Source organism: Stegodyphus dumicola, chromosome 5 (assembly GCF_044657685.1).
Source record: "Stegodyphus dumicola isolate Sdum_Otavi_A_Nest chromosome 5, ASM4465768v1".
NCBI lineage: Eukaryota > Metazoa > Arthropoda > Arachnida > Araneae > Eresidae > Stegodyphus > Stegodyphus dumicola.
The window spans coordinates 53,113,619-53,137,871 of record NC_140772.1 but is presented as its reverse complement, the minus strand read 5'-3'; the positions used below and the strand labels follow the sequence as shown (position 1 = coordinate 53,137,871).

Below are 24,253 nucleotides of genomic sequence, written 5' to 3'. Positions count from 1 at the left end.
TATAGGTGGGACTTCCTGCTTGACCCAAGAGACTTCTGCCTATACATTTGAACCAGTTAAGCGCTTGGCCCCTCAAAGCGCTGGTAGCTAAGGTAACTTTTTGAAACTCGTGCACGGGGTAGAGCATGAAGTGGTCATCCAATTTTTCCAAAAAACTGGTTACCGGTGAGTTTCCATTAAATGTTGCTTCTGGTTTCATCGAAGCGCGCATGGTCTGGACGATGTAACCAAATCCTTCCAGAGCGGCAGCTGGCATTTCTGGATCCTGAGCCGCTTCTGTAGGCAGCACAGGTTCTTCTTGAAACTCGGCCATGGTTATTCTTCTTCGTTGGGCGCCACTATCAGGTTCAATGTTCCGCCTTACTTTCTTTGGGAACATGCAAAGACCCTGACTCGGAACAGGGAGCTTACTAAAGCTATGTTCAATAAATGTGGGAAGTATACAGGATACACAGGAAGGGTATACAAAACCCTTTATTTTTCACTCTTTACAATAATTTCCGTACTTCGGAATACAGAGACCAACTACTTGTGGTCTGAACGTAAGAATATAAAAATATAACTAAACTCTAACTTAAATTTGGAATAATCAACAAGGGCCTACGTGTAAGATTGGCCGGATATTAACAGGAAGCCGTATGTAGTACAGAGAACTGTTAACACTACAATACGTTTAAAATTATCAAGAGGATTAAACCTCTGGCCTGGAAGGCAAACAGCAACCGAGTAAAACTTCTAAGGCAAGCGGCCTGCTTCGACTAACTCCTTCCTCTCTCTCGCTTGGCAAAAAGCCACAACTTAAGTACTTGGCGTTCGCCAGACAAATTTTGCATAAATAAGTTAACGCTTTTAATTCTGGCCGGAAGTAGAAAATAAGAAGTGATAGTAAAGATTTAAAATAAAATAAACGTTAGTAAAACTTAAGATCCTTACAGTGTCACCAACACTGAATGTATTTTGTATTTTCATTGTATAGTATTGTATAGCATCTACTGTATCGTATTGTATTGTGGTATTGTATAGTATTATATAGTATCTTATATCAGTTGGCTTTTAATACAGGTTAAATATGTTAATTTTTTTTGTATTGTATTGTATTGTAATATTGTATAGTATTGTATAGTATCTTATATTCGTTAACTTTTATGCAGGCTAAATATGTTATTTTTATTCCTCATAATCGTATAATTAGCCTTATTGCATGTTTTTCCCACAATACCACGTGATCAATTGTATTGTACCGCTATTGCATTCTGTTACTAAGTTTGGTACGAATCCTGTACCATAATTGCTAGTAACCAATGTATCGACCTTTGTATATCTTAAACACAGTTGCATGCTAAATATATTTTATATAACATATTCCTTTTTCCTAACTATTGTTGTACTATAGGGATTGAATGCGTATCGAGATCAAATTATATTGTACGCTACCTACTTCTTCTGTATCACATCACTACCTGCGGTATTGTAACATGACTTTGTCATAGCGAATATCTAGTTCATTACACTGACTTTCAATATGTTGCTTTGTCAAATATATGTACTTGGCTATGCAATGTATCCCGATCCAGTTGTTAGTCTTCTGAATTAAGTCGAATTCTGAATGCTTTACGCATTTCCCATGTATCAGTACTTCCAGTCACACACTGATGGCTATTGTATTCTTTTATTTTTATTTCTTTTGGTATATCCTCTGTGTATTGCTGTAATCATTTACATTCATTATGTCACTATGTTCTCTATTTTTATATTATATTGTCATTAAGTCTAATTCTACTGTCTATATTTTACTCATTGTATATTATTGGGCTGCCCAACATCAGACTGTACTTTAGCTTATGTATATTCTATATTTGTGTGTATTACACCTTTGTAAAATTTTTACTTATTTTCAAAACTCGCCCTTTTTGGCCCCGCATGCTTTTGTTATTTTATTTAATAAATGTGGGACCTGGGCGGTTGTTGCGACTGTCTTCGTGGGCATTTGGTCCGTTGGACTGCCCCCGGGTTGAATTTGGCTCTGGGTTTGGGCGCCTGGTGCGTGGCGTCTTGTGATTCCTCTTTAGGCTCTAGATATAGGTGGACGTGGTGCTATACCGATTAACCTTTTGGTAAAGGGACAGTGCCCACGTCCTCCGTTGCTTATCGCTTATAATTAAAAATTTAGCTTACATAAAAGAATATTTGCAAAACTTTTAGCAGACATTTAGATGATTTTCTTAACCAAAGTCATAGTAATGTAATTAAAATGCTCGGTAAAAACAAATAACTGAATGCAAAGACGCCTAACTGAATTTAACTCATGTACATTTTTTAAGTTAGTCGTAAATGATAAAGCTAAATAAAAAAAAAATTCTCTTGTGTGTTATAACAAATATACAATTCGTTTTGCTTTTTGGAACAGATGGACAGATATTCTAATTTTTTTTTTTTTTTTTTAGTGCACAATTCGAGGAAATTTTAGGTATGAAACAGAAAACACTTATCAAGGCAATAAGATTGATTAATTGTCCGTTTAAGATGCAGTTAAAAGCAACGAAAAGAAACGAAGAGTTTTGAAGATCTCATTAGCTAATTTTTATGCTAACGCAGATTAAAATATATATAAGGAAAATGTAAACGCAGATAAGCATTTTACCAATCGGGCTGTGGGTGGGAACGGAGCAGTTACTCGAAATGTTTTCTGCCCTTTCTCTGAGTGGTTGCTCTATTTCAGTCACAGCCCTATAGCTAAAATGCATATCAGCGAGTTCAAGTTTAGTAGCGATACAAAAATCTTTTCATAATCTAAATAAAACACTCACTCGAAATTCGCACAGGGCATGACGATTTAGGCCAACAGAACGTTTTTACTTACCACTTAGAAGCCCCTTGTACCACGTCAAAGCATCATTTCTGCTTACCCATTCTATTAAAAAATCTGTTTATTTCAGTCGCTTCTTGCTTTTACATTTACGCCAGGTATTTTTCTATTAGACTGTATATATGTGCGTATAAGTTAAAAATGTAATTTTAATTTCAGGCCCTTCAATCTTTAATTCGTAATTCTCTCTTTTTAAGTTGCTCTTATTTTTTCTCATACATCAAGCTATATTTTATTTCAGCTGAAATTTAGCATTTAAGCTCTATTTTGCAAACTTTTAGGAAAAACAATTAGTTATTTAAAATGTCTTCCTGCAGCATACAATTTTCTAAATTAATGGCCTTTTTACAAGGGAAATATATTCAGAAAAAAATAATAATATTTTAGAGGGTGGCAAATTCCTCCTATCCCGTATAGTGTGAGATCAGTAATAGCCAGCTAATAATATATTTCAATAATAACACCCTTTAGTGAAGAAAACTAAATGTTCAATATCCATTTGCTAACTTGCAGTCTGAAATCTTTTCCTTATAATTCCTGCTTTCACAGAAGAACATTCCTTGAAGAACATCAAAGCATCAGTAAGGGTTAAGCTGTTGGAAAGTTAAGAATTATTTCGGGTGTCTTTGGCAAGGCCATCAACCTGCTCATTTCCGTAAATATCAACATGCGCTGGTATCCACTGTAGCGTGCAGGTCCTTTGGGCTGCAGTAGTTTTGTTCATGAGCATGATAATGTCCTGGGTAAGTTGAGTGTTGCCCCTTAGGATGGCTTGGAGCGCAGATTTAAAATCAAAGAATAATAAAAGGCCACTGGAGCTCTGGATTGCCTTGGAATGGTAGATATCTAAAGCCTTTTTGATGGTCACGAGCTCGCAGCCATAATTTGAGACAATTTTACCAACAGGTATTTTATTTCACCATTAGCATGAATGAAATAGATGCCAGCCCCACCCTTGTCGAGATCTGAGTCGGAGGAGCTATCTGTATATGCAAAAGCCAGATTTTGGGCTGAGTTTGAAAGTTCATTGATGGTGTGGATGACTTTCTCCTTGATTATTGCAGCTGTCTCTCTTTGTTACGAGATTGCAAGAAGTTTAAATTTATAATTGCTTGCGGGGAGGGACTGATATAGAGAAGAGATTCTTTAACAATATCAATATCTTCGTGCTCTAAGTTGATTTCTCTCCTGATTTCTTTGTCGAATTGTAGGGTGGAGGAAAGTTTCAATCTATTTTTTTTATTTCCTAGGCATAAAGGTTTTGCTGGAGATATGCAGATTAGTAAGGCTTCTAATTTTGTTTGTGAACTTGATAATGGCCAACTTTCTTTTATTTTGTGGGTTAGGCAGTATTCAGTTTCTGCTTTGTTGTTATTTGTAGATGAGACGGCACCAATAATGATCTTAGATGCTCTGTACTGGACATTGTCGATCTTACCCTTTGCAGAAGAAGAGGCAGGTGTCCAAATAGGACAGCATATTCTAGAATGGGCATAACAAGCGAAGTATAAGTATTAAGAAGACTTGTTAGTCGTGATCCCCAAGATGCACCACATAATCTCTTAAGCATATTAATCCTATTTAACGCTTTGTTAGAGATTTGTTCAAGGTGTAAAATCTCAGCTCATCATCAAGAATTACGACAAGGATGTGTAGTTCGTCTGGTTGATGAGCCACATAGATTTATAGTAGGTTGAAAGGATCTTCTGTTTTTCCTGTCAGTTGAAAAAATACAATTAGTTTTGTCATGATTTAAAGTGAGCTTGAGCTTTTTTGACCAATCTTCAATGCCTTGCATACAAGTATTAAGAATCCTTTGTTATTCATGAATGTCAGAGTGAGTACGCCATACAGCAATGTCATCCGCATAACACGCAGTTCTTGCCTCCGAGTCAATGGTATTAAGGTAGAGGAGGAAGAGAAGACGACTTAACACAGAGCCCTGTGGGACTCTAGACTAAGTGTGATGGGTTTTTGAAACTGTGCCATTTACTTTGAAGTTTCTTCCTCTTAAAACGTCATTTATCCATATGAGAGAGTTACCCAGAACACCTGCTCTATGGATAACATCAATTAATTTCTGCTTCCAGACTTTTTCAAACGCTGCAGAGAGATCTGGGAAGACTGCGGTAGTGTTTCTGTGAGGTTTATCCTGGAAGCCATCAATAATTGATTGGCAGAGGGAGAAGAGCTGATCAACTGTGCTGTGCTTGGCCCTGCAGGCACTTTGATAAAAATGCAGGGCCTTATTTTCAGTGAGCCACTTCATCAATCTGGTATGAATGAATCTTTCCATCGTCTTGCAAAGGATGCTGGTCAGCGAAATGGGCCTAAAACATTTGCAGTTGGTAGCATCTTTTCCTGGCTTAAGAATAGGTATAATAGTTGAGTTCTAAATTTTGGGTAGCTTGCCTGTGCGCCAAGAAGTATTAAAAATATGAAGCAATGATCTTTTCGCATTTCCGCCAAGATGTTTCAGCATTTGACCGTAAACAATATCGGGTCCAGGGGATTTTCCAGCATCAAGTCACTGGATGGCGGATTCAAGTTCCTCAAGTGTGAGATCGGATGTGAAGATGCAGTTATGTGAAAATTGCTTATTTAGTTTGATAATAGATTTGTATATTTTGTAGTACTTTCTGTCATCTAAAGTATACGACAGTCTACTTGCATTTTCATAGTATTTGGCAAATATATTTGCTGTATCTATATTTGTTCTGGCTATGATGAGTAAGATTTATCTTGCTTAAGTGTAACCTTTATCTTACCTCCTATTTATGTCACATATCTAATTCGTTTTCTCCAAAAATAAATGTATACCTAAATAGGTTTCTTTATTTTGAGATCTAGTGACTTTGAATCAAATCTTATAATTTAGGAATGATAACTTTATAGAGACATTAGGTATTTTTTGAAAGCAGGAGAGTTGAAGAATGAGCAATGGCCTTGCCGGGAATCGAACCACGGACCTCTCGAATACGCGCCGAGCTTGCTGACAACTACACCACGAAGGCATGCTAAGAAGGCGGGAGAAATATCTTATATACTTCCCCTTTTAAAGGGCGACTGGGGATTAGGGGACCCAATGGCCAAATCCTGCTGTGGAGAATCATCATCCACCACCTTTTCTTTAGTTCGGGAACCACTGCAGAGATATTAGGTATTTTTTGAAAGCAGGAGAGTTAAAAAATGAGCAACGCCTTCGTCGGAAATCGAGACATGGACCTTTCGATTACGCGCCGAGCGTACTGACCACTACACCAAGAAGACATGCTAAGAAGGCGGGAGAAATACTTTACAACTTTTCTTGGCATAGTAACATAATAATGATAACATTTCTTGAAATATTTAAACATGCGTACATGTATGCAATTTAATTGAAATACATGCGAAAAAATATTGAATTTCTTATTTTTGTACACTACAGACATTTATGCAAATGTACTCAGAACACTCTCTTTCATTCAGCAGAAGGGTTTGTTTATATTACTAACACATATCCCACTAACTCTTTGAAACACTTTACAAAAGTAACTTGGATTTTCTTTTACACATTCTACCTTCAGCCACTAAAATACACTAGAACTTGATTTTCGTCATGTGGAAACATCACATGGATTTTTAACGTGATGCCACCCATCTACAGCACAGCCTCATAACAGCTACTACATTCCAGCTTATCACAGCCTTGACATTCTTAACAAGATACATGGAGGTAAATCACTTTGAACTACAGAGAAGAATATTCACATTGTAACGTATTATTTAAATAGAAGTTATAGCTAGTTCTGCGAGATAAACCTCAAAACAATGTCTACAATATACATATAATTAATGTTCAGCCATGGAAATGAAAGTTTGTCGCCGTTCCTCAATTTGGAATTTACATTTTTTTCCAATCAGTAGCGTCATTATTTTTTCCAGCACTCTAAACATTTTAATACATTCATTGTAACTTGAGCTGAAATATACAAATTTAAAAAAATGGTTACATCTAATTACAATTCCTCATGTTTAACACTAATCTCTACAGCATTTTGGGAATATTTGGCGTTTAATTTGTAATACTTCGCAAACAAAATCATGCATAGGCAGCATAAGTGTATAACAGGTAGTAGTGACATGGATTCCATATAGCGATCCAACATAGCAGGTAAATTTCTTTCAAAGCACTATTTAAATGAAACTCTAGAGCCATAAAAATTCCTCGAACATATATGATGTTTAATTTATCACAACTATTATGTATAATAAGTAAATAAAATACATTCCACATAGTATGAAACGCATCGTATTTTTCTCTTTTAACCAGTTGTATTCTCACTTGGAAAAAAAAAAAAAAAAAAAAAGAGAGAGAGAGAGAGAATGAAGGACATATAGTATGAGCGTTTCGAAACACTTGGCGCTGGTGCTTCTCATTTTCCACTTATTGAACAAAATAAACTTATTCAAATGTTCTTATAGCTTGCCAAACAAATTCAAATACAGCATTCGAATAAGAATGCTTTATAAATTTGATAGAACATAGAAACGCAATGAACTATATTGATAATTAAGTCAAAACGCTTAAATGATTAAGAAAAGGTGCATTCGTGGAGGACTTCCTAACACAAATTTGCTCCTGAATGGATACATAGACACATAGGCTGCATCCTTCATTTCAGTTCAAGTTCATATGTTGAGACAATTAGGTTATTTCGAAGCATGGGACATAAAAAATTAGCAGTGCTCTCGCCGGAACTCGAACCGCAGACCTCTCGAATACTTGGCGAGTGTTCTGACCGCTACACCACAAAGGCATGCTAAGAAGGCGGGGAAAATACCTTACAAATATTCAGAATAATTCCTATACAGCTAAATATTTTGCCCATATTAGTCTGTAATGTAAATTATTATAAGTTTTGCAGACGAATGGCAGCAGTATACAATATCCACGGGAAATCTTACCAAACTAAACAGCAAAAGTGTAATATATAATGAAAGAAGAAAATGTCAGATTTTCAAAAGAAAGAAGCATCTGAGTATGCGAAAACATGAATAAAAAGTGAAATTTTTTCATGCATATGTTCTGAAAGAGATAAGTCAAGAATAAGAACCTTAACCAGTTTCAAAAACTGCGCATGAAAAATTATGAAGTATTTTTCATCTCAATTTTGTCTAGAGCACATTATTTACAGTAAAATCTTCCATTCTGACAACTGCATTCTACACTTAGACACGAGATAAAGCTGGTGATTCCGTTTCCTGAAACTACCAAAAAGAAAAAAAAAAAAAAAAAAATTTTTTTTAACTACAACGGAGTATACCGTAAGCAACCGTTGGTCTTGTTCTTAATTTTTATTACATATCATGCGAATGTTTGGGGAAAATCATATTTTATTCTTGTTAGAGAATTTAAGTAACATTTGACCAGTCAACCAAATTCTTTATTGCATTTTCAATGAAACCTTACCAAATTCGGTGTTTTATTAGTAATTTGAGCTTCTAGTAGAAACAAACACATTCAAAAGTGTTCTTTTTATATGTAAATAAATTCTTTCTACTTGGTTTTCAAACCGTTTTGTTTCGAGTGAAATTTGATTCTTTGTCAAGTAGTCAAATAGCGATTTCTGTTCCGAATGCATTTCATATCTCACATAGGCTCATTACAATGACTTACAAAATTACAAAAAAGAAAGTATGTTAATATTTCCTGATATGTTTACATTTCATTTCGGTAAATTTAAAGGTGTGCCCTTAATTTTCATCCTTTAATGTTTCTTTTCCAGCCTCACAACTAAATTTTCGAGGAAAAATCGGAAAATTTTTAAGTCTCCACGGAATTTATTTGGGAATAATTGTAATATCATAATGCTAATTCAGAAGTCAAACAACAAAAATCAGCGTTATATTTACGAAATTTTCACAGGACTAATGGCGGTTTTGCAGCTGAGGATGGTGGTTCGGTAAAACCATCGAAACTAGTCCTGTGAAAATTTCGTAAATATAACTTCTGAATTAGTATTTATTCGGCGTGTTATTGTGTTTCAATCATAATGCTTTCAAAAAATATTTTGGGGGAAATTTAACCTTCTGGGATATTTAGAATATATTACTTGTTCCTGACATTGCTATCACAGTTAATCATCAGCTTTTCAGTTATTTTTCTGTAACTCGTTATCCTTTTATAATACTTTCTAAGGATTCGAGAAAAATTTTACTAAATTGTTTCAATGGTTAATTTAATAATTTTTACTTGTTTGGAAGATTCAGCTTAAGAGTAAACTGAATTTATCTTAGTACTTACTGATAATTAAGTAATTTATCTTAGTATATTACTGATAGATTAAATAACAGAGATTTCCAAGGTATAACGATTAGTTTTACTTTACCAAATCGAAACTTGTATTTCGCTTAAAATGATGCAGAGCTGTTAATCTGGCAGCTGAAGTTATGTACTGCAGACACTGCTAATCGCTCTAAGTCTGAAATATTATGACAAAGTGTTGAGAAGCTTTAAATAACCTTTTTTATTTAATTTTGAACTAACAATAAAAGGCATTACTTGTGCTACAGACTAAATACCTCTCGTGGCGATGTAACTTAAACAATAACAATGAAATAAATTTAAAATGTTCGTAAATTAGTCTAAGACTACACGTTCAATAAATTAAGCTTTAAACTGGTTAAGTATTTTACTGGTGTATAAGCTTAAAGTATCGGCTAGCGAAAGGAAAAAAAAAAAAAAGCCAGAATAAAATCACTACAGAGTTCTCGAAATTCTAACACAGAGGCGCGAGTGATAGAAGCTCCCTCTTTCTCACATTCAAAACACACAGTTTATATACTCTAAAAACTAATTTGTATTTTTGAAAGGAATATGGAAAAAAAGTTATCTCGCAGATCAAAATCATGATAATTATTTAATTAACGTAAGAACCTTACAATACCTTTGTCCTGAAGAACAGAAATGTTACTGTTTTTTCAGCATGTATTGAACTTTTTCTGAAAAACAGGAAGATCTCTAACTCTAACAACAACATCACAAGTGACATCGTGACACTTTGATTTACTATTATTATTTACGTGTTCCGTCCTAACGCACTACACGGAAGGGAGGGATGCCTTCGTGAAGGACTTTCTAAGGGAAACTGGCTCGTATTAAACACGTTACATATGCAGCCATTATTCGAACCTAGGATCGAATTACTAGTGTTCGCGAATTTTACCGCTCGGCTGTTGGTGGGCAACCCAGAAAGACGCAAAGAAAGTTAACCCAGCAAGAGGCAAAAAGCAAGAGGCAACAAACTCAGAAAATGACTAAAACCCTAAATGAAATTTAAAATTATTCTGAATGTAATATAATGAGAGTTAATTTTAATATAAATCAAAATATCCTCCATATTACAACCGAGTAAAAGCATCAAATTTAAGTTTTATATATGCAACTGTTTTTTTTTTTTTTTTTTTTTTTTTTTTTTTTCCCGTACATCTGCATTGAAACAGTTATATCTAAAAAAACCTGTAGGGGTGCATACTAGTGACTGAAGTTTCATTTTCACTGGAAGTAAAATTCATTTGAGAGGAAGTAAACGCCGGAAACCCTCAATATCTTATTATGCTATTTCGAAAATGAAAGTAACCGCAGAGGTCACACTTGAAGTGAGTACTCAAACCTTGCCATAAGCTGATAAGTTCGTATCACTCTGGAATAACATGCATAATTGAATTGATCAATTTATATGCTTGAATAATAATAAAAACTTACTTTTGTGAATTAGAAGCAAAGGCTTGAAATAGAGAATTAAGCACCTTCTCAGACCTCTATGCATCTTTTCTCAATGAGCATACAAAGAGAGAAATTTTAAAGTGACATCATAGGCAGTGGCGTAGTTATAAGAGGGTGGAGGAAGTGGTCCATCCTTGAGGCACATATTTTGGTAGAGTATTTTTTATACGAAAATTAATTTTAAAGGGTTAATCATATAGTAGATCGTAGAGGCTAATCATATAGTAGATCGTAGAGGCTAATCATATAGTAGATCGTAGAGGCTAATCATATAGTAGATCGTAGAGGCTATGACAAAGTAAACTAACGAAATCTGCCAAGGGGAGGGATGCTTTCTTAAAGAACTAAAATCTCTACGGAGATCTTAGAAATTAAAAAGTGGCTCTGATTCATTTTGAAAAAGAATCATTAGCTTTGTAGAGTCATTAGGTTATCTTGAAGCTGGAGACACGAAAAATGTGCAATGCCTTCGCCGGAACTCAAACCTGGACCTGTCGAATGTCGAGTGTGCTAACCTTTACACCACGAAGGCATGCAGAAACATGGAGGTAGGAAAGGGAGGAGGGGCCAACCCGCGCTAAAAGTGAAGCACTGCTTTGAAGCTTGGGTAACCAGAAGGGGTGTTCTTTGTTTACACTCAGAAGCTCGCTTGACAAGATTCTGATAGTATTTCAACATACGACAGCTCCATAGAAATCGAAAAAGGGACACTTTCGCATGAAAGAAACATTCATAGTGTGATAGATAATAGCAATTTGTATAGTTTAGTGACATTTACGCAAAAATCACATCTTGTTAACTAACAACAGCGATTTTGATTATGAATTTGTTTTATAAAATTATAAGCTGTTGCACTACAAAAATATAGATTTTAAGAAAAATGTTATGCTTAAAGAATGAAAAATACCTTACGGTACATTTAAAATTGTATACGTCTTTCGATACCCTTCCTTGATAGAATATTCGCTGCTTTTATTTTATTTTCCAAACGTCAAAATGTTTTAAATAAAACAAATTTTTTTCACATCCATATATTATTGTAGCATGTACCTTTTAAAATTTTTTTAGAGGAACGGCTTTACTGCTGCTCATTTTAAACCCATCGTTTTAATTTTATATATCTGAAAAATAATCACTTTGGGCTTACACGTTTTATAAAAATAAAATTATGTATGTTAAAATATTTGTAATTAGGCATATAGGTCAGATTAAGTTTTTATCAAGGGCTATCTGCCTAAAGAGAGAGATGCCATCGTGGAGGAATTTTGAAGAAAAACTGACCTTTGAGTGGGTATTAAAAATAATACTTATAATTTTCATTCAAATTATATTCATATATATTTTTTATGTAAAACTTTCGGGTGTATGCTAAATTAGTGTAAATTACTTTACACGAAAAATATAGTGAATGCACAGAAATTACAGATTTGCACATGCCGGAAATGAAAAATAGGAAATATGTACGGGTATTTATGCATGTGCTTGCAAAAAGCATGTATCTGCCTTTGACAAAATACATAAATATTCATTAAATTATTTATAAATGTATTTGAAATGAAGAATTTATTCACTTATAAACAACTGTGAAAGTACTGTGAAGAAATCTAATTATTAAATGTATCTAATTTATAATGATTATAAATGTTATCTAAATATATAATAACCTTAATATTGAATTGTAAACATAAATTGAAATCCTGTTCACAAATACGTTATAAAACTATTTAAGCAAGAATTGTTCGTATTGGAAAGCAATTTGTTAAAAGGTATTGTAAAGCAAATGCTATGAGATGCGCACTTAAGAACGTAATAAAGAGTTTTGGAATATGTATTGTTGAAATGAAGGGTAAAAAAAAATCTGATAAGTATAATTAAAAGAATTATTCCCCTTACATTTTATAATAACTCAGTTACAAGTTTTAAATAATACTTTAAAAAAAAAAAAATTATTTTATTCCCTTTCAGAAATGTTCAGAGAAAGTCAAGTATTATTTAAAGTATTTCGTTAATTCCTAATAATTCTCTAATTTAAAATGAACCGAATAGAGCATTAATTATAAATTGACTTACATTTTTCGATTTAAAAGATGCCTCAGAAGCCAAAAAATCATGTCATATTTAAGAAAGTATTTTAGGAAGAAGCTCTATAAATAGAAAAGAAATAATGCATAATTTTAATATTAATAATACAATAAACTTTGATCTTAATTTTTTTTGTACCTTAACCGAATAAAATCGAATTACCTTAATTTTTTTTTCTAATGTAATTAACGAAAACTTGTGAAAATATTTCATTCAAATTAAACCATTCTGAGAAAACTGTCCTGTGAAAAGTATAGCATTTAATTCCGTTCAGAATGAAATGTTGTTTAAAAATATGTTGTTTTCATATACTTAGGACTCTGAAGTGTTGTAGAAAAAGAAAATATATACATTTATATGTATATTTACGACGTAATTACAAAATATTTACATCCGAACGCGTCAAATCCCATTGAACTCAATGGTAAATGACCCAATGTTTTGGTCACCACGTAGGGATCGCCGGTGCTTCAGAGCAGGGTACGGGAGAAACTTGTTTAGGGCAACTCCATCTTACTTCCTACCTCCATGTGCAGAAAGGAGGAAGAAAATTCCCCCCTTTTAAAGGGCAACTGGGAATTAGGAGACCCAGTCGCCAAATCCTGGTGGTGAAGAATCATCATCCACCACCTTTTAGCTCAGCCGCCCCTGAAGAGTTATTAGGTTTTTGAAGAAGGAGTACACGAAAAATGAGCAATGCCCTCACTGGGACTCGAACCTGGATCTCTCTAATACGCACCGATTGCACTCTTCAACGAATGTAAAATCATATGAGGCGTAGTTGCGTCAAATGTCAGTTTTTAGTAATATTTGAATAAAGGAATAAATAGGAAAAGATAAGAAAAAGAGGAAAAGTGGAAAACGGAAGAAAAAGGAAAAAGAGGGTAGAGCGAAATCGATGGGAATTCAGTCTATTGATTTATTTTTAGTCTCATCTTTAATTTCTCAATTAATTTATTTTAAATTTTTTTAACTGTTTGTTTTTGTGCCGTTCAAACTAATTTTGACATTATAAACACATAAAAATAAGTGCCGTTGCTCATGTTCTTTAGAGCAGCGTTTCCCAACCTTTTTTGGCCAAGGCACACTTGTCGCGGGGAAAAAAATCACGAGGCACACCACCATTAGAAAATGTTATAAAATTAACTCTGTGCCTATATTGACTATAATAAAGTAATTCTCTTGAATAGGAATCAAATAAGCACAAAGAAAGTATTTTATAATTACTTTATTATGAAATATTAAGTAAACAGAATAGTGAAAAATTATAAAATACTTTCAGTGCGAAACCTGGGCCTGTTTGGCTGAACACAAAGCTGATATTCTGGCTGGAATCGAAGAAAGACACACACGTAGCTCTTCGTCAACAGTTCTCAGTCTCTCTCTGTATTTGGTTTTCATAGCAATCATGCTTGAAAAGCTAATCTCACACAGATATATAGTGGAAAAAGGGAGCAATGTCAAAATAGCTTTGTTTGCCAGAAGGGGAAACTCCTTGGCAGTATCCAACCAAAAACTGTCCAAAGGTAGATCAACAAATCTTAGCTTGCAACCACGATTTTGTCTCAGTTCAATTAATAGTTCCTCCTGCTCCTGTAAAGTCATTTCCTTTCCAACAACTGATGCTGAGCTATAAGGGTCCCTAACCCAGTCAAGGCATTCAGTGGAGACTGAAGAGAAATAAAATGACAACTTCTCCTCAAGAGTTTTTAAATGCTTAACTATTATCTCACACAGTGCAGCAGTGTGAACACCTTGCCATTGCATGGTGAGTGTGAACATTTCAAGATTGCCACTTTCCAAGTGTTGATGCCAGAGTTGCACCTTTGAACGGAATCCATTTATTTTATCTGTACTTGTAAGCAGGTTTTCATTTCGGCCTTGCATTCGGGTGTTCAATTCATTCAGATGATGAAATATATCTGCCAGGTATGCCAGCCTTGCACACCACTCATCACTTGCAAGCTGCTTTGCGTAATCTGACCCCTCATTTGTCAGAAACACTTTAAGTTCCTCCCGCAGCTCATACACACGAACCAAGACCTTGCCACGCGACAACCACCGGACCTCCGTATGAAACAGCAAGGTTTTATGCTTTGCTCCCATCTCCTCACACAAAGCTGCAAATATGCGACTTTTCATGGGTCGTGACTTTACAATGTTTACCATGCGCACAACATCATCCAACACATGAACTAAGGCTGATGGTAACGTCTTGGCTACGAGGGCCTCGCGGTGTAAAAAACAATGCGTAATAATCACATCTGGATTTCTTTCCTTCACTCTGCTTACAAAGCCTTTGGTGCGCCCGACCATGGCTGCAGCTCCATCGGTGCAGACACTTGTGCAGTTTTCCCACTTAAGTCCTCCTTGTTCAAGGTATTCTGATGTGACCCGAAAAATTTCTTCTCCTGTTGTTTTTTCTATCAATACCTTGCAAAAAAAGAAGTTTTCTCTAATTGCATCACCATCAACAAAACGCAGCTATTAGCTAAGAGTTGAGCATGTCCACTGATATCAGTAGACTCGTCAAGTTGCAATGCAAATTTCTCACTGATACGGATCTTTTCCAAAACCACACTTTCGATGTCTGCAGACATGTCATTAATACGTCTGGAAATTGTGTTGTTTGAGAGAGGGACTTTGGCTATTTCCTTTGCTGCTTCAGGTCCGAGCATCTCCTCTACAATAGCTTTGCAGGCAGGAAGTATTAATGTCTCTGCCACAGTGTGCGACTTTTTTGTCTTGGCTATAAGTTCAGCAACTTGATAGCTAGCTTTAAGAGCTCTTTCATTTACCTTTGTTGTTTTTCTCATAAAAGTTGCCTGTTTCTCCATGTTGTCACGCAGGCGAACAAAATAGTCCACATTCTTGTTTTGAAGCAAAGGGTGTTTCGTTTGGAGATGGCGTTTAAGTTTGCTTGGGACCATAGCACTGTTAGCTAGCTTTTCACCACACACCACGCACAGTGGAGTTGGTTTGTGTTCATCTCCAGTGAAAGTAAATCCAACTGACATATAGCTTTCTCTATATTGCCTTGCGCCAGAGAATTTAACCATCTTTGCTTTCTTTTGACCCCCACTCATACTCGGGCTCTCATCTGGCTCCAGATTTTGTTCAGAGTCCAGTTCTTTCCTTTTCAAAAACTTGTCCATCACTGCAGTATCAGTGTCTCTCTCCTCACAGCAGTCGTTGTCTCTCTGACACTGTGTGAGGCGTCTGCCTGCGTCTCATGGGGGCGGGGACACGGCGGACACTTGTCAAGATTGGCAGGGGGAGGAGTTATAGCACTGCACAGCGCCGTGACCACCTATGACACTGGCGGGGGGAGTGACGGGAGGAGTTATAGCGGGCGAACAGCACCGTGACACCCAGACCCGGCGGCACACCACGGTGCTTCAGATGGCACACTGGTGTGCCGCGGAACAGCGGTTGGGAACCGCTGCTTTAGAGTACCAGTGCACTCTAGTGAAATTATGATTTATATCAAGGTTTCTTAAACTTTTTTCAGTCGCGATCCCTCTATATCACTGAGATTTTTTTCGCAACCCCTGGACCCCATAATATTTACGAAAATTTTGTAGGACCCCATAAGAATTGCGCGAATCCGACACACGCGGGAGTGAAACCGTCAAATTTTTCGCTTGTACTGTAACTGTTGTACTGTACTGCACTGTTGCAGTTTTAGGTCACCAACTTCAATTTCTAATTTTAAGACACAGAACAATGTGGAAATTTTAAGTAACAGACTATATGACAGCGTCACGTGCAAAGCAAGTAAAAGAACGTTTATATTATAAAAAGAATGCGACGGAACGTTTTCGTTTTTCCTTTGTCTGTATTATCTTATCTTTATCTATTTTCTATATATATACATTGTGTAAAATTATTTATTTGGTAATTGTAAAATTATTATAATAAGTTAAAGAAATATCAAAATTGCTAAAATGTTTGGCGACTCCAGTCGTGACACCACAGTTTAAGAAACTGATTTATATCAAGAACTGGGAAGCATTCGAGCTGGTCTTCGCTGGTCTCCGACGCAGTTTAAACACTGGACGCCCCCACAATTTTATCTTTTTTTTTTTTTTTTTTTTTTTTTTTTCTGTGAAAAAATTAATATTCAAGCAGTGACTAAAGATTAATTAAATTATGCAAAAGGTAAAGGACAGCTGTTCTCGGGATTGAGTGTGCATTTTATTCAAGGGCATGACGAAAATCTTGAAAATGTTCTTGTTGACTGTCCCCTCCATAAAATAAATTAATTGGCCTGCTACGAAATCTTATCTAAGTACCTGAAAGATCAGTTTCGGTGTTATATATAATCTAGTTTTTGATGCAGTGTTTCAATTCAGATAGTTTTAATACATATATAATTTAATATATTTAGGACAATCGGGGTATCTGAGAGGGGCTTTAATGTTTATTAACACCTGCCCCCCGTTAATAATCTCTACATATAATAAAAGAAAGAGTTTCCGAGTACATTTCTCACATCTCACATCTTTAAAAATGTGATTTTGGCAACAATTTTCGGTACTTTTCCGTTTTGCCGGCGCAAGCGATAAAGTCGCCAATAATGGTACAACCGATGCCAAACGGAATATTCTCGCTGGTAACCTTTTACGCCTCATTTTCAAAACAAGTCGAAGCTTTTTCCTATCAGATTGATTGTTTCTTTCAATACTGGCACATAATTTAATAGAATTTTTATCAGATAGTTCAATTTTATGTCTAAGGCCATTTTCGGTAATTAAATCAATTAGGATGCAATCATAGCGCTTACCCGAAGCCGAAAATATAGAAAAGGTAAAGTCGAGGGTTAAATTCATCAATTCTAATGAGAATGCATTAGCGAAGTAAAGCACTGCAGTTTTACATAATTTCTGAGTAAGCTATTCGTACGAATTGAAATATTTCTTGCATTTAAACTTGTGTTCCAAATTAAGATTTAACTTGAAATTAATGTAGAATGTAGATAATTACTGAGAGCATTAGATTTTTGTACAGTAGTTTACGTGAGATGAGATCGCTTGGGGTCACGTGATATGAACCGGCGAATCGGGATGTTGAACCATGAAAACATAGTAAATTCTTAAATTAATGTCATTTTATAAATTTATTGTCTTTATTTATTGGCTTTTTATAAAATTTTAAGCGATATTAAAATGTTTATGCCTTCAAAATAAGAATTCTTAGACCTAACATTTTTTTAATATTTTTTATGTGTATACTGTATGTTGTCCCCAATAAAGTCTGCTTGGCGAGATTTGCGCCGGCGAAACGGAAAAGTACCCAATTTTCCTGTCTTATTGTTATTGATAGATTTTTGATGAAATCGAATCATTTTGAATAATTTCATTCTTTTAGAAATATGCGTTTGGCAACAATTTTTCATCGTATTTCTTATGTCACTGTTTTTAAGAGTTTGGCATATTTCATTGTCATTTTTTACTTCCATGTACGAAGTAGAAAGAAAGTATTGTAATGGCGAAAAGTTTCAGGCAGCATATTTCAACGAAAATATCCCATTTTGACCTCTTTCAAATGCAATTTATTTTATTTTCGTGATATCTGTATGTAAGTACAGAATAAAACACTCTTTTCCTCCAAAAAAATTATAAAACTGCTTTAAAATTAATTCTGAAGAGAATTTTTCCTAGCGTCTGTACGAACGTATGTACGTACGTGCGTACCTACGTACGTATCTCGCATAACTCGAAAACGAGTAGCCTCAGAACGTTGAAATTTTGTATATAGGACTGCTATAACATATAGATGTGCACCTCCTATTTTGGTTGCAATCGGCCGCACCAAACGCATATAAATATATTTATATATATATCCATTCTGTTACCCGGCTCAGTGATCTCAGTTTCTTTACTCTTATATGTTTGTAAATTGTACATTTTTTGCTTTAAAAATGATTGAATTATGTTGTTTTTATCTTCCGGTTAATGTTTTTATGCCTTTCGTAATTCTGGAAGCAATATTTCTACAATTATCAGCAATTTAAAAGCTGTTTAAGTGCGGTTAAGTTTTAAATAACATGGCGGACATATTTGTTTACATTTGAAACAGCAGAATTGCAGATTTGTTGCCAATCTAGAGAGACTAAGCTTCGCAACACAAAAATAACACCTTCATTTATTATTGCGAATTAAATCATGCTTAATCCTTTCTGGAATTTTTTCGAGGAAATATGTGTTTAAGATTTACTTCGTAATTTTTAATGCAGATATTTTGAGTTTTTATGTATTTTTGCCTTGTCGCGAAGTGAGAACTGAATTAATTGAAGGAGAAATACTAAATCGTCTGTGAAAAACTGTTTCTTTTCTGTTTTGTTTGCTTAATTTCTTTCACACATCGTTTTAGCTTTATTATAGTATTTGAATAGAACATGTGGCAACGATAATTCTTCAAATGATATAAATTTTGTGCATTCAGAGTGTCGTTATAGTAAACAAATATAGTGAATTTTAAAGAGTGCATTTATTCTATTGTGGTTTATGCGCTGTCGACGAAGTAGATTTAATTCAATCCAATCAATTTAAATGTAATTCAAGAAAAAAATTCGTATAATTTAATATTCCGTACAAGGAAGTCATGTGGTGTACACATCTGATTTTTTTATTTATGTAATACATTTTTATTGATTTTTTTATAAGGTTGTTCTGCAGAGTAAAATTGTGCGCGGAATTTTTTGTTTTTTGAGTTTCTTTCATGTTACTTTTTGCTTATTTCACTGTCTTGTAAGATATTGAAAAGTTTTGCATGATTTTTTTCCTTCAACGGAAAGTTGGTTAATTTTTTTGTTAGGATAATTAATATTTGTATTAAGGGATATAACTTATTTCATTGTAATATTTTTTGTCTTGAAAACATAAGATAAAATATCAATAATTATACTTTGCTTTTCAGAATTTTTTGTATTCTTTTATGTTACTTATTGCTCATTTCACTGTTTTTAAGATATCGAAAAATTTTAAGTGATTTTTTTAGGAAACAAAGTTCTTAACCTCCATTATACCATTTGAGTTCTTAAGATTTTGCAAAGGGAAGTTGGTTAATTTATTTGTATTAACGGATATTGCTTATTTCATTGTAATTTTGTTATACATAATAACTTTTTTTTATGAAGTTGTTCTGCAGAGTAAAATTCTACGCAGTTTTTAAATTTAACGTTTGGTTTTCCCTTCAGCCATTTTCCCGGTACATTTAAAAGCCAGACGAAGGCTGGCAGCGAAGCTGCTAGTAGTATATATAAATTAAGAGTATTAAATTTAATATTTTGACATTGATTAAATGATTTTACTACTTAGTTTAATTTTTATTATTATTATTATCATTCGGTACTATTTAAAAATTTAATAGTACCGACAAACAATGTCCCATAAATTGAAAATAATTTCGTTACCAATTATTTTGTTTGTTTGCTCTCCAATATTTTAGGAAGTCGGTAGATGGCAGCACTACGATTCATTCATTTATTTCTTATCGTTTGGCAGGTGATGCAAGTTACTGCTGCCCTCTATAATTTAAGTTTTGAATCAGATAATGCCAGCACATTTATCAATAATCAAGAGATCTTAAAATGTGGAATAAAATTCATGAACTGTAAACTATGTTTCAGAGGACTTCCATGATTTACCTTACATTTCACTTTCTTAGCTAAAAATCAACGCGTACAATGTATCGAACACTTCAAAAAAAGCAGTTATTTTTAGGAAATGTACTGTGTGTGTGTCAGTTCGTAGTATCAAATTACAAAAAAAGTTTCGATGAAGTCTCCTACCATCATTTTAAATATAAGTTAATTTGCCATTTCTCTAAATTTTTAAAAAATATTTTACCCTCCTTTCTTTAGGAAGTGTACGAGAGTTTTAAATCAGACAAAATGAAATTTAAATGTTCCCCTACTTCTGCCTAATTTATGATTTTACATTAGTGCGTTTCTCTTTCAATTTCGTAAACGAAAGCTTTTGATCGGAAGAGAGACCAAGAGAAAAATAACGAAAATGTACGATATTGCAAGAATGAAATTTCTACAGAGGTGAACAAAACTGATCAGAAAGTGTAGCGTTTAATGTAGGGAGAATTTTTAGTTTCTGTCTTCGGATAATGAGACAGTCAAATAAACGCATGTTGTATGATTCTAAAAATAGTAACTACACATTCAGCCGTATCTACAAAATGCATACATTTCCAAACACGTCACACTAATTCTTCATGATAAACCCCAATTATCCGGGCTTCCGGATAAACAGAAGCTCTAATTACATTTTTAATTATCTTAATTACTCTTCCTCCCCCAAAGGCAGAAAAATTCAGGTTGTTGTTAATTTATTTAGAAATCTTTAAATTCTTGATTTAAGGATTTTTTACGAATAAAATCATTAACCCAGATATCGATGTCTCATAGGAAAAATAAATTGTCAGGTTTAATATGCCCCCCCCCACACGCACAAAAAAGAAAAACACGATTTTTTTTCTTTATTAACTTTTATCTTTTAGTATCATTTATTTATTCATAAAAGGTCAGCATGCACATGAATTCTTCCCCCCTCCCTTCATTTTTTCCTCCCTCTCTTTCTCTCTCTCTCTCTCTCTTTTTTTAAACCGAGTTTCAGTCACTTTGACTGTACCTAAAATTATCATAATCTTCCTTTCATTTAATGGGTTCCAATCATTAAATTTTATAATTATATATACATTCATAAGTATGTAAGATAAAAATATGTAAATCAAAATTATAACTTAAATTAGCAATAGCCTCTTAATTCTTCATTTAATTTGAGTATTTCCTGCTCTTTATTTAAAAAATAGTAATTGCTTAAAATTTTTTCTGGACTGCGGCATTTCTAGATTATTCCATATTCATATGACTTTTAAATAACGCTGGTGACGTAAATGGAACTAAAGCTCAAACAGGCAATAATAATTTTAGAGCATTATTAATTATCCAATCAAATGAGTGAAATCGAAACTAACCCATTTTTAATTAAGATTTCATCTTGAACACGTCACATTTCCGTTCTACACCTCGGCCTAGCTACTGGTCTTCCAATCGCAACAGTATAAAAAATGTAAGGGATAACTAGTGTGCCAAGTATTTTGCGGCAGCAAAATGTTTAACTAAAATAAAATGAATATTTAAAATCTACCATGATTTCAAGCATCTACTATTTTGTGCTTCAACATGTATTATAATCGCAATCAACATTCCCACATCATCACTATATATATATTCTAATTGCATTTATTTAATATTTTTACATTCTATTTTTTAATATTATATACTAGTTCTATCTGAAGAGAAAAAGACTATTTATTCTATGGAAGAGACAAATTATTCGTAATAATAGCACAGCAAATGAAGGTAAGATTAGGTTAATTTTTCACATCGTCTTCATGATTTAAGGTAAATTTAAGAAAGGAAAGAAAGAAAAAGAAGATGCAGAAGGAAAAAAAAAAAAAAAAAAGAAAGGAAATGAGAAATAAGAGTTCTTGTGCTTGTTGAATTTCATGAATAAAGTAATGACACTAAATGTTAAAAATTAATAAAGAATTCACGATTCCTGATTTTACACACACTGTGCATGGCAGTTACTTTTGTTCTCCAACAGCTCTCTTAGTTAGCCAAAAAAGTGTAATGAAAAGGAACAGAACTTAATGTTAAACATACGAAACCACCACTTCGCAAGCAAAAGTACTTTGGAGGCGCCGGGTATCGATCCCGGTACCTCTCGCATGCTAAGCGAGCGCTCTACCATCTGAGCTACGCCCCCTACGTCTAGATGTGTTCAGTAAGAGTTACGTCTCAGAATTCGATTTCCTAAACTACAATAGAAGTATTTCGCAAAGTAAATGTTCACTTTCTGAAATTTTACTTTACGATTTAAAATAAAAAATATTTAAAATAGATAGATAAATAAATAAATAAATATATTTTTCAGATTTTTATATTACGCCCATAGGGTCCCTTTTTTTTTTTTTTTTTTTTTTTTTTTTTTTAACGTTTTGTGTGTTACCTTTATTTATTAAACATTATGTTCTTCGCACTGAAACCATAAAATTCAATTCAACAGCAATATTACAAAATAATTTTAAAAGAGCATATATTTAGAATTTCCGATACACAGTCTCGCGTTCTGGAGATAATTTTTTTTTTTTTTTTTTTTTTCTCCCGCGTACAGTGTTGCCATTGCTCGCTTTGAAATCGTTGAGTTTGTTAATAAAAAATTCGTTAAATGGTTACAAAATATCAAATCGATAATAAAACAAATTCTAAATTATTGCTTCCAGATGCCAATATTCCTTAGAGGATTACGTCATTCAAAATTTGATGACTAAGTACCGTTATTTTATCACAATGCGAGAAGCATGCATACGTTTATGCAGATTTTTCATTGTTTAATTCTTTAAAGATAACACAGGACGATAATATTTGGTGGCAACAATTTAAAAAGTGAAACGGAGATTTAAAGCTTTCGACGCAAAATGCAAAACGAAATTAATCGCCCTTCTGCGGTAACGCCCTTTCGGCTACTAATGAATATAATTTTATTTAGAATATCATACCTGATGTGAAAAAATACTTGAGCTAACAGAACGAAAGAAATTGAACATATTTATGTTCAAATATTTCTTTCGTTGTGTTAAGTAACAAAATTAATTTATTTTCATTCTCGTACTCTAAATTACGGATCCCCCCCCCCCTTAAAATCTGTCTAATTGGTGTTTTGTGATTTTCCGGGCTGAAGTTTCAAACTTAAGGTTCCTTGTATCTTCTGCTATGTTTTCTAAAACTGAATTCCTCCCTCCCTCAGGTATAGAGCGGAGCTAAGCGGCTGGCGAACCGGACGGCCACCAGAGACCTTGAGATACGAAAGGGTCCCATCAAACAACAGTCGTCTGGAAATGCAATCTTTCTTCCAATCAATTAAAATTATTTATTACAATTAACTCAATATAATAATATATCCATCAATCCATTTTACTAAAATAAATCGAAAGCGATTATGACATTTTGGATTTTGTCACATTCTTCTACCTACTTATCTTTTCCTGTTATTCGAAATCAAAATGCTCTTGAGAAACTCCAAATGCAAGCTAATCTAATCAACAAATCCTGTGAAGATTGGAAAATTAAACTTAACATAGCTAAATGTTCTGTTGTTTTATACCGCAGATTTTGTTGTTTTATACGCAAGCTCATATAAATACTTAGGAGTGTACGTCGACAAAGCTTTAAATTTCAAGGATCATATCCAGTATACCATCAATAAAGCTAATGAAGCATTCATGTCTCTTTACTCCCTGCTTGGAAGGAAATCTAAATTACCAAGAGAAAACTTTACGTCACCCTCATCAGACCAAATCTACTTTATGCAGTTTCTGCATGGGCGACTGCTGGAAAAACTAAACGTCAGAAAATAAACGTCTTACAGAATAAGATTCTTCGAAGCATAACCAATGCACCTTGATTTGTGCGTAACACGCAAATTCATAAGGATTTAAAGATTCTACCGATTCAC

The 24,253-nt window shown here is 34.0% G+C and overlaps 1 non-coding gene across 1 annotated transcript; it reads right to left on the bottom strand.

Moving 5' to 3' along the window:
- Positions 1 to 22,431: 22,431 nt before the first annotated feature.
- TRNAA-AGC (transfer RNA alanine (anticodon AGC)) lies at positions 22,432 to 22,504 on the bottom strand. The gene has a single exon. It is a non-coding gene; the product is annotated as a tRNA-Ala (tRNA).
- Between the last annotated feature and the right edge of the window lie 1,749 nt (positions 22,505 to 24,253).